The sequence below is a fragment of the Macaca nemestrina genome, chromosome 9 (genome assembly GCF_043159975.1).
Source record: "Macaca nemestrina isolate mMacNem1 chromosome 9, mMacNem.hap1, whole genome shotgun sequence".
Taxonomy (NCBI): Eukaryota; Metazoa; Chordata; class Mammalia; order Primates; family Cercopithecidae; genus Macaca; species Macaca nemestrina.
In genome coordinates this window covers 119,640,543-119,654,791 of record NC_092133.1, presented here as the reverse complement: position 1 = coordinate 119,654,791, position 14,249 = coordinate 119,640,543, and the positions used below count along the sequence as shown (strand labels likewise).

Genomic DNA, 14,249 nt, shown 5'->3' with positions numbered 1-14,249 from the left:
GATCAGTTGGTTGTAGCCGTGCAGCTTTATTTGTAGGTTTATTTCTTATTCTGTTGGTCTAGGTGTCTATTTTTGTACCAGCACCATGCTATTTTGGTTACTGTAGCCTTGTACAGTTTGAAATCAGGTTAATATGTTTGTTCTTTTTGTTTAAGGTTACTTTGGCTATTCATGCTCTTTTGTGGTTCCAGAATTTTAGAATAGTTTTTTTCTAATTCTATGAAAGCATGACATTCACAATTTGATAGGAATAGCGTTGAATCTGTAGATTGCTTTGGGCAGTATGGACATTTTAATAATATTGATTCTTCCAATCCATTAGCATGGAATGTTTTTCCATTTGCTTGTGTTGTCTATGATTTCTTTCAGCAGTGTTTTATAGTTCTCTTTACAGAGATCTTTCGCCTCCTTGGTTGGATATATTAATATTTCTGGGTATTTTATTATTGTGTGTGTGTGGCTATTGAAATGAAATTGCATTCTTCATTTGGCTCTCAGCTTGAATGCTATTGGTAGATAGAAATGCTACTGATTTTTGTATGTTGATTTCATATCCTGAAACCTTACTGAAGTTGTTTATCAGGTCTAGGAGTCTTTTGGCAAAGTTTAGGTTTTTCTAGGTATAGAATTGCATATCTTTTCATATGCTTATATGCATCTGTTTGTGTTCTTTGGTGAGATGGTTGTTCAGATCTTTTGGCCATTTTTTTAATTGTTTTGTTTTTTCAAATTGAATTTTAAGAGTTCTTTGTATAACTTTACTTGTTTTTCACAACCAAAATATTCTAAGTATTGTGAGAGACCTTAAATGTGATCATCAACTTCTTAACTTCATAGATTTTAAAAGTTAATTCAGAATAAAATTTACCCTTCCTCATTAACACACTTAATAATGCTTAGTTTCAACAAATTATATATATACATACACATACACCCATATATATATATATATATATATACACACACACACACACACACACGCACACATACATACACACAATCACTCCTTAAATGTGCAAGAGCAGGACTTCATTTTGAGAAATTTCAATGCAGGAAGGAAAATTCAGTAGGAGGTACTATTATAGATTTAATTTGAGGGGAAATGAGGCAGAAAGTTTCAAGGACATTATGCCCTTAATATTCTCTTCATCCTTTGCTGATTCTGGCTTTAAAAGACTTCAGAAGTCTTCCAAAGACATTTATGTGTTTTCTGAAGGAATGGTAAAAATCCTAATTCTGGATAACTTTGTTTTACTCCAAAATCTTGGTGCTAAGATTCTGTCTGTAGTTTCTCACCATAGCATTCTGTCCCCTTCAGGTAGTCAAATATTTGACAAAGAAAGATACCCACACCCTCTCACCTTTCCTACCTGGTGCTAATTGTAAAGGCTACCTGATCAGCCCATTTATTTCACTTTCAGTCATGGGGGATTCTAATTATGTTTGATTTAACCAAATAATACAAAATTCCTCAGTTCTTGCTTATGGATTTGGACTTCAAAGCATCTTGTCTTTACCTCTCGGGAGCTGTTCTCACTTGTTTTTTGTTTTGTTTTGAGATGGAGTCTCACTCTGTTGCCCAGGATGGAGTGCAGTTGGTGTGATCTCAGCTCACTGCAACCTCCACCTCCTGGGTTGAAGCAATTCTCCTGCCTCAGCCTCCCAAGTAACTGGGATTACAGGCGTGTGCCACACATCCAGCTAATTTTTTGTATTTCTAGTAGAGGCAGGGTTTCACCATGTTGGTCAGGCTGGTCTTGAACTCCTGACCTCAAGTGATCCACCTGCCTCGACCTACCAAAGTGCTGGGGTTACAGGCGTGAGCCACTGTGCTTGGCCATCTCACTTGTTTTGAATCAGGATGCCTAGGTCAGTGAGAGCCTGTGTGAGTCAAAAACAGCCACGTTCATCTTTGAAAAAACTTAGGCCGACAAATCAAGTTTTTAATTACAGGAAATAATCACAAACTACTGGAGATGCAATTAAAGGCATTTTTCTCTGAGAGTAGCTTGTTTGTCTTTTATATTTTTCCCCAAAGCTCATTATAAAAAAATACTGTGTTCTTTCATAGTTATAGTCTCAACTCTGTCACTTCTTGCTGTGAGTATGGAAATGAATTTTGTTGAAATCAAAGAAATTAGTTAATAAGATTTTTTTTAGCCTGTTAGTAGAAGTCGCTTAACGTTTGTAAGTAATATTTGCTTTGCTTATAATTTAACTGAACGAGACATCTGACCTCTGCTATCTATCAAATTCATTACCTCTTTTTGGCACCCATGAACTGTCTTAAATTGTACTAGTGGAGAACTGATGAAATAAAACCATAATTCAATTTATCATACTGTTTAGAATTCAAATGTATGAGACATATCTCACTTAATAACATGAGAGTATTTTGTTTTTCTTTTTAAATTGTTCACTCTGGCCTTTAGTAGCCACCAGGGAGACACATGAGTTTGGAAGGGCATCTCAGGTCAATCCTAAAAGCCTGCAGAAGAACTGAGCTGGCAGAATATAATCCTGCCAGTTGAAACTTAGCCAGCCTTTGAAATTATTTTCATCAGGAAAGTACTACAGGATTTTTTTTTAATGACATAGTAGGCGCTCTACTTAGAAGACTACTCCCTAATTTTTTTTTCTAGTTACTCATTTGCCAAGATGACTTGTTTATTTGAAAGTTATCATGATGGAAGTTGGATTATATGTATTATGATTGCTTTTCTTCCTGTGTGTTATTTTCATTTGAAAATGTCAAAGTATCTCACCAAGTATTTTCCTATTTTATAGACGAGTAAACTGAGTTATATGGTTTTGGTGAGTTTAAGCTTCCAGGGCTAGCTCTCCATTTAGCTTTCTCTTCTACTGTTTAGTGTAGTCCATACAAAGTTAGTTGCACCATAGAACATTTTATCTGAATCCTATTCTTGTTCACTGTGCTTTCAGCAAATACATATTAGAGAGCACCCACATGCCAGGCAATAGAATTGCAAGTGTGGGCAGTTCCATTAACTTGCTCTCAAGCCTTAGTGGGAGAGATGGCACAGAATTGCTGTATAGGATGTGAATGCCCGCTCAAGGGACAAAGCATGCAGGGAGACCGGAGAAACAGAGTATGGGAACACTGGAGGGAACAAAAGGATAAGAGGCAATTGGGATCAGGGAAGGCTGAGGCTTAGTTTGCCAGACACAGAAGAGTCCCTTGGAAGCAAAGAGATCATGGTATGTCCTGTGCAGAGTTTAATGAGCACAGTGTGTGTAGGGGACCTGCTTGGACATGAGATAGCTGGGGCTGAATCAATGAAGTACCTGGTTAAGAAGTTTGGACTTAATCCTGTAGACACTGGGAAGCAACTAAAAGGTAATTAGGGAAGTGACATATCCAATTTGCACTTTCGACAAGTCCAATGAGAAGAGTTTGAGTTTCATCTTATGCAAAGCTGCTTCTAGATGCCCTGCAATTTACACAGCTGCCATATATTAATCCCCTACTGTGTACCTGGGCATGCCCATACATGTTTTCCTATACTTTTTACCGTTTTTTTCTCTACTGGCTCTTACCTGCCTCATACTATGCCAAGTTTATAAACATGTTTCAGTTTAGTATTATAAATAAAATAATAATATAAAACCATTAAGATGAATATATTGCCATTGCTGTTGCATTCAGCAACTAGGAGACCCTGCAAATTTGGGAAGAGCTGGTTCAGTGGAGAGCACAGGCACTGGGGTGGTGACTGATTGAGAGGTCAGAAAGGGGACATGGGAATATAGATGCTCCTGGAAGCTGGACAGTGAAAGGAAGGAGTTAACTAGTGAAGGTTGTGAGAATGTGTGGGCCCTACAGAGGCCTGAGAGGAGAGACTCTGAAGGCATGGAAACAGTTGGTGGGTGGATTTGCTTTTAAGAGGGGAAAGAGGAGGAAAAGGTGGAGGAGGAGGGTTGAAAATATTTTTTCCACTGCAAATGATGGAAGATTGGAGTTGGGGCTGAATTGTCTTCATGGAGGAGGAGGAGAAAGAGGAGGAGGAGGAAGTTGGAGGTTTACTGCTTGCCTTCGAATTTTCCAACAAAGATCTTCCACTGATAATGGGAGAAGAGGTTGATGAGAAAGGAGACTGGAAGAGAAGGAACAGGCTTGAGGGAGTTTCCATGCGGGAAGGAGAGGAGAATGTTGAGGAGGATTGTCACTAGGGCCCTGGCAAGGGTAGGGACCACTGGTAGGTAGTCTCAGTAATGACCAGCGACCCAGTGTGGGAACAGGAAAGGATGCTGGGACCCCCTGGGATTGAGATTGGGCTGTGTGGGGGTGGTAGGAGGGAAGGTAAGTGGTCAGAGGAGGTGAAGGCTTTGAGAAAAGTATGGGCAAGTGCTGGATCATGGCACCCAGCCTCTTTGGGAGTAGGCTGAAAGAAGATACAGATGGTCAAAGATTCGGGGATTGTGGGAATCAACAGGTTGTGATCAAAAGCGAAGAGAATAGAATTGAAGATTTCAGACGTAGAGTAACAGTTCTGAGCAATACTAAGCTCCAAGGGATGGCGGTTCATGTGCGGATGCCAGGCAAGAGTCCTAGGAGATAAGGAGGCCAAAAAACCTGAAGGCCAAAGAACCTGGAGGTGACAAGCCTGTCCTAAGGGCCCTGAAACCCTCAGGGTGGTGGCAGAAATTGGAGGGAAGAGAGAGTGGGAGTAGAACTCCCAAATCATCAATGAACAGTGAGCTCATTATCTGCATAAGAGTGAGGATTAATGGGAAATGTGCTCCCCAGAAGAAAGCTTCTTACTTGCATTAAAAATATTAAGAGTAACTCTTAAAACATGATTTTAATCACAGTTTCTCTCAATGGATTTTAGAGTTTTGGAAAATCACAAGTGCCCCAAAGTAGAAATCGATTGGAATTGTGAAAGTATACTGAAAATTGTACCTGCAAATATTACTTGTCATTCATCTCTCAGGTGAGGTTGTATGAGTTTAAAAAAAAAAAAAAGTTCTTTTTTGCTAACTTTCACCTTATCACAATAATGCAACAGGAAGAGAGTTTCAACAAAGCATAATATAAACAGGTGTCTCTTTTTTTTTTTTTTCAGACGGAGTCTTGCTCTGTCACCCAGGCTGGAGTGCAGTGACGTGATCTCAGCTCACTGCAACCTCCACCCCCAGATTCAAGTGATTCTCCTGCCTCAGCCTCCCAAGTAGCTGGGGTTACAGGCACCCACCACCAAGCCTGGCTGATTTTTGTATTTTTAGTAGAGGCAGGATTTCACCATGTTGGCTAGGCTGGTCTCGAGCTCCTGACAGGTGTTCCACCTGCCTTGGCCTCCCAAAGTGCTGGGATTACAGGTGTGAGCCACCGTGCCCAGCCATGATGGCTCTCTTAAGACATTTTACTGTGTGTGGTGGGGAGTTGTTTAAAATAAATCCAGTGGGAATAGCAAATTTTGCCCTCTTTTCAAAGTTTGTTTTTCCTCCATCATCTATATTTGAATTGTTCTGTGTGAACAAGTTTTGGAATGCTTCCTCCTTGTTGACCACAATGGTTGTTGAGATAGACAAAGGTTGTTGGGATAGGAAGAGATCCCTGAGGTTGTCTTGTGGACAAGAAGACCCAAGGAAACTTTTCTTCCCATGTACACATGGGCTATCCTAGAGCCCAGTCCCCTGTGGGATATGACCGACAGTTGTCTTAGAAAATTTCACTCAATTGGCTGGGCGTGGTGGCTCATGCCTGTAATCCCAGCACTTTGAGAGGCTGAGGTGGGCGGATCACCTGAGGTCAGGAATTCGAGACCAGCCTGGTCAATGTGGTGAAACCCTGTCTCCACTAAAAATACAAAAAAGTAGCCAGGAGTGGTGATGGGTGCCTGTAATCCCAGCTGCTCGGGAGGCTGAAGCAGGAGAATCGCTTAAACCCGGGAGGTAGAGGTTGTAGTGAGTCAAGATCGCACCATTGCACTCCAGCCTGGGCAACAAGAGTCACACTCCATCTCAGAAAAAGAAAACTTCACTCAATCATTTCACTTCTACCTCCCACTCCTCTTTGGAGTGTGAGGACACTTGTAAGGCAGTCTGTGGGGACAGTAACTTTTAGGTTGTGTCCTGTCCAGTAGTGGGCTTTCATCAGAAGTATGCTTTTGGTCACACTACACCATTTTTTTATAGCACCATAGAATTGACAAACAGCATTCACCCATTTCATTTTGCTTTACTACTCCGATTTGGAGGAAAAAAAAAAAATCTAAGGATTACATTTCTCTTGCAGATTTTTAAGATCAACAGCTATTATTTAAATACAGGAAATCCTGAAAGTCTAAGACTAAAAAATTCGGGTTCCTTTTATATATGTTAAATTCTCCCATATACACATGGGTCTATAAATAAAGCATAATAAGTAGGTGACCCCTACCCTTGCAGTTGCATGCAGAAACTAGACTCTGAAATAAAATGAAACAACATTGGAGGATTTTTGTTTAGTGGATTAAAAATTCAATAATACTTGAAAACTTTGTCCAGATCTTCAACAGAGATACTTGGATGAGTTTTCTGGCTTTTCTAATCAGGGAAGGCTTGTTGAAGAATTAAAGGAGATATGATTGTGGAAATAAAACACAATACAAATTTTTTCTGGATTATTATGAATAGAAAGGGACCCCCAAGGATTAAGTGGATGTAGTTTGCAGTTAAGGTTAAGTGGTCATGGCAGTTTACTGTGGACGTTGTTTAACTGATGGAAAACTCCAAAACATCGACCCAGGAACTGAAGTAGACCAATGTTGACCAATCACTTAGAGCTCAGAATTAACCACTGTATTTCTCTAGTCCAAATACCCATTCCTCTTCCCTGGAACCTCAGGCTGGCCACACAAACTTTCTTGAACATTCTTATGACTCTGCCTCTACAGGAAAGCCATTTGCCTCACTCATCAAAAGTATTAGGGGTTTATTCTGCATGACCATGAACAGGTTAAAGAGAAGGATGGGGGAGGTCATGAGGGTTCTTACATTCCATGTTGAGTCAAACATCTCCTGTTACCCTCTGAAAGGCGGCACAATTTGCTCCAGACTTTTTTTTTTGTTGCATATCTACTATGGAATTACATTTATAGCTAATGTATTAACTCCAAAAATGGAGAAACCCATTGCTCTGCTGTTTTCACGGTAAGGAAAAACTGCTGAGTCATGACTGACGTGGGCTGTTTCAAGAGTTCCCAGCGAATGAAGATAAATGCTTAGGATATTGCAGCCTGAGTGGGAGGCACTGTAAAGTGTAGCCGCTACTTGAAGTTCTTCAGTGTGAGTGGAGAGGGAATACTGAGCGTGTCCTGGATTAGGAAAAAAAAGAAGAAAGGTGGCCTGAAATATGATCTAAGTATATGTGGAAATATGCAGGCATCTAATACTTGAGTTGCAGCACTCCGTGAACCAGAAGCTCAACTTCTACATGCTGCAAGCTGCACTTCAAAATGCACCCAAAATGCATGCTCAGAAAGTTGTTTTTTGTTTTTGTTTTGTTTCTGAGACAGAGTCTCCCTCTGTCACCCAGGCTGGAGCGCGGTGGCATGATCTTGGCTCGCTGCATCCCCTGCCTCCTGAGTTCAAGCAGTTCTCTTGCCTCAGCCTCCCGAGTAGCTGGGATTATAGGCATGCGCCAACACGCCTGGCTAATTTTTTGTTGTTGTTGTTTGGTTTTGTTTTTAGTAGAGACAGGATTTCACCACATTGGCCAGCCCGTTCTTGAACTCCTGACCTCAAGTGATCCGCCATCATCGACCTCCCAAAGTGCTGGGATTACAGGCGTGAGCCACCATGCCTGGCTGGGAAGTCTTTTTTAATGGCAATAACCAAATGAACTCTCTTGACCTTGCTGCCTCTGCAGGCACTGCCCCACCCTTGTCCCTTCCACTCTAGAGGAAAGCACCTGGCATTTAGCATCTTTACACCCAGGAAACAACAGATATGCTCAGGGACTTTTCTTCTAGCGTGTAACCAGGGATGGCTGTTGGGCTTGGCAGCCATCAGGCTGAGAGTGGCTCAGCTTAAAAGCTTTCATTGTTGATCTCTGCCCTGAGCATTCCCCTTTGGACTTGGAGTTCCAGGATGTCTTGTGTCTGTGCTTCAGCATCTGAAGCCCCTTGTTGTCTGTTCTTAAGGTAGACTTCATTATCAATGGTGTCTTAAATTAATAGCTTCTCTCTATTGGCTATTCACCTGCCACAGCTGACAGGAAGGGTCTCAGTCCTGAGTGCCTGTTAATGAAGCTCACAGACGGAGTGCAGAAACCCTTTGCAAGATGTTTTGCCAGCTTGCTGGTGTCCTGGCATGAAGGTCTCCTACCGATGTCTTTGAAATGGTTCCTTTCCACATGGGGTGGACTGGCCACTTTGGGGTTCCACCTTTGCCTGCTTGGTTCAGGCAGTTCGGTACCATTTCATGTACATTTCACTCTTTTCCCCTACTAGCTTCTCACAGTTTAAATTATTGATGTGATTGCCTACCCAGACATCTAATTCTTTTAACAGGCAGTGGTTTACAGTCTCCAGTTTCTTTATGATCATCAAGACAGGGATTGAACAACTGACACCTTCCCTGTCTGTCCATCGAGGGGCATGTGTTTGATGTGTGTGGATGCTACTTTCATTAGGCAAGTTAATGGCAGTTACCTAAGTTCACACTGAGTTGGAAATAGATCACTGTGTATGCATTTAGTAAACACAAATGTCGTCAGTGGATCTGTTTCCTTAACAGAACATGGTTCTGCTGCACTGTGTACACTTCAACCAACTACTTCAGAGCAAGCTTTTTCCTTAGAAGAGTTTTCATTTAATTAGGATTTAGAAAGGAACATGGAAACTTTAAGATCTCCTTTTAGTTTTCTGCATACTTCAGAGACTTCTAATGTGTCCTACAGGGACAGGAAAGGAGTCAGGGGTCTGAAACTCTTAAGACCTGAAAGGCAAGTGCAATTCGGACACTGTCCACGTTGCCAGGGTGTCAAATCACACATACCCTGCCTGAAAATCTGGAAATTGGAGAATTTAAAATGACAATATTTTCTACTGTGGAACACCTTGCATTCTCCCACTCTGTAAACTACTATTTTGGAGGCAGCCCCTCTCACTGCATTTCAAAACCAGATGCTTTCCTCTGGAAATACTAGAAATATATCTCTTCTGGGCTGACCTAAAACGGACATAGTATTGGGCATTGAAGTAAGGGGACATATGGTCAGTGAAACTAAGACCTCCTCTTCTGAGAATGAAAGATGACTGAGTACTTTGTGTTAGGTGGGACACTATTTGTTAACAGAGAACTTATATCTTAAGTCTCTTAAACTAATTATAGCATCTCTTAGTTATTTCCAGCATAATCCAGGAGTGAGCATTCTAAGAACATCATCTTACAACTTTTAATTAATAGATCTGTCTTGCTCTAACCCTTAAAGAAATGCTGGTAACTGCTTGTCAGATGAGGAAAAGATGGGTCATTATTCAAGTAAGATCCAATATGGGAAACTCAGATATAAATAGTTCAGTATTTTCGTTTCTTATCAAAGATTTATGACTGTGTCTATTTGAGGATTTATTTCTTCTGGACTATTTCAGGAGCCTCTTCACTGGTCTTTCAGCCTCTATTTCCTTTCCTCCGCCCCTTTGTTTCTCCCACTGCTCTGAGGACAGTTGTAATAAAGCTCAGTTCTAGACTTCTTGACTCGTGTCCTGGGTGCTTCCCCAGCTGTTCTCAGGCCAATTTCTCAGGCCCCTGTTTCACCATTTTATCCACACCTCCAACAGGCATTCCCTCCCGGAGGAACTTCTCCCTCTTCACCTGAGGGTTAAGGGTCTTTTTGTTGACACTGGCCCCTCTACCAGGCATCCTGTCCCTTCTATACCTCCCTATTGCTACCAATCCTTCCTTCGCTAGGAACTCAACCTAAATGCCACCTTCTTCATCCCAGACATGCTACCACTCCTGATCCAGGAGTAATTAATTCTTTGACCTGTTGTATCACTCTTATGGCACATGGCTCTTCGGTTTGGTTTGGAAAAAAATGTATCTCCTTATGCAAATTGTAAGTTCTTTGAAGGCAGGTTCCATGTTTAATTATTTTATGCCCTAATGTGCCTTAGTACTCAAAATGTCCTCTGCTGGCCAGCAGTAACGGCGTCACCTGGGAGCTTGCTCAGAAACAGGCTGTCAGCCCCCAACTGATATGTGCGATGAGAATTCACTTTTTTTTTCTTTTTTCTTTTTGGAGACAGGGTCTTGCTCTGCTGCCCAGGCTGGAGTGCAGCGGCACAGTCATTGCTCACTGCAGCGATCCTCTCTCCTCAGCCTCCTGAGTAGTTGACTTTACAGGTGCACATTATCAAACCCAGTTAATTTTTAAGTTTTTTTGTAGAGAGGTCTCTCTATGTTCCCCAGGTTGGTTGGTCTCAAACTCCTGGCCTCTCAAGCCGTCCTCCTGCCTAGGCCTCCCAAAGTGCTGGAATTACAGGAGTGAATCACTAGGCCCGGCCAGTTTCCACATTTTAACAAGGGGGCCTCCAGGTGATTCCAATGCACCTGAGTTGGGAGTTCTGGCTTTGTACATTGCACAGAACCTTGTATAAAGCAGAGACTCCCTGGATAGCTATTGAACAACTAATGGATACATCACATTAAAAATTGAGTCTCTTCTCATTGACTTCGAGGTAGGTTACCTCATAATTACTCAAACGTAGAAAACGTAACCCAACGTGTATCATTTTCCTCTGACCATTTTGAGTCTTAAAAACATGGAGGCTCTTTTCTTCATTTAAAATCTTGGATTTATTACTTCGGGCCACCTTTGGTAGTTTTTCTTTCTTTCATTTTTTGTATACCCTCACTGGGTAGTGTTTGGTCTTCGCAAAGAAGGATAGAGAGAAAGCTTGCTAATTGGGTCTAAATACAGATTATGTGCAAAAGAAGAAATTGCTAGCATCTAAAAATAAGCACTCTACACGTGTATAGTTTTATAATCTTATCAGCTGTGATCTTCAGGACCAAGTAAGTGGCAGCTACAGGAGGATGGTCTCTGTCGCTGTCAACACCTGAGTATTCCAACTCTCACTTACTTGATACCAACCACAGAAGGACATGAGACTGTAATACACTGGGATTTTCAAAATGCGAAAGAATTTGATATTCAAGTCTTATTAGCTGTCTAGGAATAAAACAAGAGTGGGGAGAAACATATAATGTAAGGAGGAATACATGTCTACAGCTAAAACCAGGCAACAGGACCACCCACTATGGTGTATTGTGAAAATTTATGGGGCTACTTTTGTTTGTCACAATAATTGGAGCAGTTGGTTGAAGGATACAGTGCAGCAGAGCCATATTCTGTTAAGGAAACAGATCCGCTGACTAAATTTATGTTTACTAAATGCATACTCAGTGGTCTGTTTCCTCCTCAGTGTGACGTAAGTAACTACCATGAATTTACCTAATGGAAGTAGCATCCACACACATCCAACACATGCCCCTTGATGGACAGACAGGGAAGGTGCCAGTTGCTCAGTCCCCATCCCAGTGATCATAAAGAAACTGGAGTCTTTAGGCTGGGGGCAGTGTCTCATGCCTGTAATCCCAGCACTTTGGGAGGCCAAGGCAGGTGGATCACCTAAGGTCAGGTCAGGAGTTCGAGATCATACTGGCCTAGATGGTAAAACCCTGTCTCTACTAAAAATACAAAAATTACCTGGGCGTAGTGGCGCATGCCTGTAATCCCAGCTACTCAGGAGGCTGAGGCAGGAGAATCGCTTGAAGCTGGAAAGTGGAGGTTGCAGTGAGCTGAGATCTTGCCACTGCATTCCAGCCTGGTCAACAGAACAGGACTGTCTCAAAAAATGAAAAATTTAGAAATTTAAAAAAAGAGAGAAACTGGAGTCTTTAAATTACTCCCGTTTAAAAGAGGCAGATGTCTGAGTGGACAATCACATCAAGAACTTTAACTGAAAGAAGCTAGTATGGGAAAAAAGTGAAATGTACATGAAATAGGACAAAGGCCAGGGATACTAGATACCTTGCAAGGTGTAGGATAGTCTCATACTGTGAAGAATTGTCACTTGTGGCTGTGACTTTAGAACATCTGGCCTGACATTTTGGGGGTGAAAAAGTTTATATTACTGGACTCTAAAAATATATATATATTTTTTCTCTCTCTAAATTTATTGCCTATATCTGAAAAATCATGATAGAAAATTGTTTGGTTTAGCTCTCAGCACCCCGCTCCTGAGCTCTGAGGAAGCTTTTCTTCTTTTGAGCTACCCGATCCTTCTTCTGAGCAAGGGACATTTTGGGACGGTTCCACCTCTTCTTTTTAACTTCTTTCTTGGGCTTCTTTTCATAGACTGGATTCTCTCGTATAGCAGCATGAGCTTTCTTATACATCTCCATCATGTCTGGAGTTACGCTGTTCTTTATGTATTGAGAGAACTGTTTCTTGTAAGCATCTTCATCTTCTTCCATTAAGTAGCGCATGTAATCTGCAACATTCGGGCCCATGATGCGCTTCCGGTGTACTTCTGCATTATATTCCTTGCTTTCAGAATCGTAACCAGGGAATCGTTCGGTACTGTGAGGGATAGACAAGCCTCCATCCACAGCTCCCTTCAGGGCGCCAAAAACTTTATTGCCAGTGTTAGTTCTGGCAAGGCCTGCATCCAAATAGCAGGTAAAGGCACCTGGCTGACCATCAATGCTTTCCACCTTGTATTCATCGCCTGTCACCTCCACTTGGCCTTCACAGATCTTGTCCATGCCAAACCTATTGAGAAGGCTGCGGGCCAGCAGCAGGCCAGGACAATATGCTGCAGCATCATTTGTCAGGCCAACCTTCACACCATATTTTGGCAGTTCGTGTGCATATGCTGCGCAGACTATCATATCCCCCTCTATACGGGCATAAGCAATCTGACAAATGATATCTCTGTTTGTTACACGAACTGTCATCCTGTAGTTGGGTATGTTGTATTTGTTTTTATCCTATATCACCAAGCGTTTCCAAGCATAGTAATCAGTTGTACCCTCTCGTCGTCTTCTAAATTTCACTTTGTATCTCTTAAAGTAGGCCTTATTCTTAACAACTTTAACAAACCCTATCCTGCGGAACAGAGACCGGCGTCCGTGGCTCGACGGAGACCTGCAGGCCCAGCGGCGCTAGCTGGGGGAAAAGGGCTAAAAATATTTTTTATCTAAACAGAAATTAAATATATGCTAAATTTTTCGGGAATGCAGTTACCTTTTCAATTGAGAGGATATTGTTCTTTGTTTTGTTTAGAACTTTACAGTAATGTCTCTGCTCATATCAGTGTGCATGTATAACTACTGAATTCACACTGATACTACTTAGAGGTAGCTCCTGATGTCACTGTACCTGAGCATTTGTATATTGAAATGTTCCTTATTTGTTCATAAATTTTTCTTTCTTTTTTTTCTCCTTTATATAATAGGATATTGTATTGATTTTTTTTTAATGTATGTGACTAAGCAAGTTTTTAAATAATTATATCTCAGGATATAAAAAGAGGCCTTGGGTCTGATGGGTTTGAGAATTGCTGGCATGGACAGCCTCATTAGTTCTTGTCTTAAGACAGAGGATAATAAAAGTTAAAGGTTCAGACTTAATCAGAGTGTTAGAAAAAAGAACAGCGAGCCGGGTGCAGTGGCTCACATCTGTCATCCCAGCACTTTGGGAGGCCGAGGTGGGCAGATCACCTGAGGTCAGGAGTTTGAGACCAGCCTGGTCAACATGGCGAAACCCTGTCTGTATTAAATATACAAAAATTAGCTTGGCATGGTGGTGCCTGTCTCTAGTCTCAGCTACTCAGGAGGCTGAGACAGGAGAATAGCTTGAACCCGGAAGGCAGAAGCCGCGGTGAGCCGAGATCACACCACTGCACTCCAGCCTGGGCGACAGAGGAAGACTCCATCTCAAAAAAAAAGAAAAGTAAAGAAATAGCAAGAACATGTCCCACAGGAAAAGAAGCTGGGAGAAAATCATGAAGGGAATTCATGTATTGGGCAACTTGTCAGAATGGACAGAGCTTGGGCTCAGGAATTAATGCATGAGTTTGGCACTCTTCTCTCAACTTCCAGAATTCAACTGTCCTGAATTCTGGCTTCTAGGGGTCCCCGCAGGCTCAGAATGAATATTAGAGATAATGACCTTAAAACACCTAGCACAGAGTTGCAAAAATGTTACAAATTGTAAATAGTATACATAATAA

The 14,249-nt window shown here is 41.7% G+C and overlaps 1 protein-coding gene and 1 pseudogene across 25 annotated transcripts in view; one reads left to right on the top strand and one right to left on the bottom strand.

Annotated features, from left to right (window-relative positions):
* Positions 1-14,249, top strand: part of LOC105480028 (KIAA1217 ortholog) — a 910,528-nt gene that overhangs the window by 645,513 nt on the left and 250,766 nt on the right. The gene's annotated exons all lie outside the window — the stretch shown is intronic.
* LOC105480026 (large ribosomal subunit protein uL18 pseudogene) lies at positions 12,202-13,168 on the bottom strand (annotated as a pseudogene).